At 36.9% G+C, this 1,107-nt stretch overlaps 1 protein-coding gene across 1 annotated transcript in view; it reads right to left on the bottom strand.

The window, feature by feature from the left end:
• CCDC141 (coiled-coil domain containing 141) overlaps positions 1–1,107 on the bottom strand; it is a 187,336-nt gene that overhangs the window by 29,754 nt on the left and 156,475 nt on the right. The gene's annotated exons all lie outside the window — the stretch shown is intronic.

A 1,107-nucleotide genomic window follows, 5' to 3' on the forward strand; every position in this document is an offset into this window, starting at 1 on the left:
TGTTTTTGATGGAGATGAATAAGGTCTTTCAGTTGTTGAGACTTTTCTTTCATGGGGGCTCCTTTGCCACTTATCTCTTCTGATTCTTTCATAATGTACTGAACCTCATCATTCAGTTGCTAAGAAATTGAAAGGAATTTTAAAAATTCAGCTTTTAAAGAGCTTTTTGTTCTACAATTGACAATATAAAGATCTAAACAATGACTCATTCTCTCATTTGTTAACAAACACTTATGAACCCCCCAAATCTGGGCATTGCACTGGATGTTAGGGATACAGTGTTGCCACCTCATCTTCTCGGATATTAAAAAAAAAATTTATGAACAAGGCAAAAAAAGTGTCTTAAAGCTAGATAGGAAAATGGAAAGTCTTGTATTTCTATGGTATACCAAATATTCTAGTCATCTATTAAGTAAATGTTAGATACTTTATGAAGTTCCATGATCATCTTTGACACTTAACACAGACTGGAATCAGGTGGTATGTCAAGAACAGCAAGAGAAGATAAGGGCATAAATACATCAGAATTATTTGTGCTCTGTGAGAAAAGAATGATTAGAATGAACCACCAGCTGACCAGCACAGTAGATAGGCTGCTTTAAAAGAGGTCATCGCATAATCCACAAATAGCTACCACATGTAGGGAGGGATAAACTACCTTCCCTTTTACCCAGCCCTGCTCAGATATCCCTTATAAGAATCCAGATTCTGGAGTAGAACTTGCAAAAGGTGGATGACATAAAGAGGATGCTAATTTCAGGAATGAATCTTGGATCAAAGGTAGACGTAACGGAAATGATTTACGTGAAGGAGATAATTTTCAGAAGAATGACCTAAATAGGTTCTTCAAGTTCAAATCAAGGATGTAGGCATCTAATATCTAAGCGCCACAATGACAGAGCTAAATATGCTCAACAGTGGTTCCTGATGATTTAGAGGAACTTACATATACACAAAAACAAAATGCAAAGAAGCATGTAACACAGGATATATTAAGGAACCTAACATAGGCTAGTCACATTTTCTGAGAGTTTTGATGAGTTTGCTGTGGGTTACAATGGAGTGTGTGTGTGCAGTGGGGGTGGGGGTGGGATGGCTATATTTTAC

Source organism: Galeopterus variegatus, unplaced genomic scaffold (genome assembly GCF_000696425.1).
Source record: "Galeopterus variegatus unplaced genomic scaffold, G_variegatus-3.0.2 Scaffold287, whole genome shotgun sequence".
NCBI classification, from domain to species: Eukaryota; Metazoa; Chordata; class Mammalia; order Dermoptera; family Cynocephalidae; genus Galeopterus; species Galeopterus variegatus.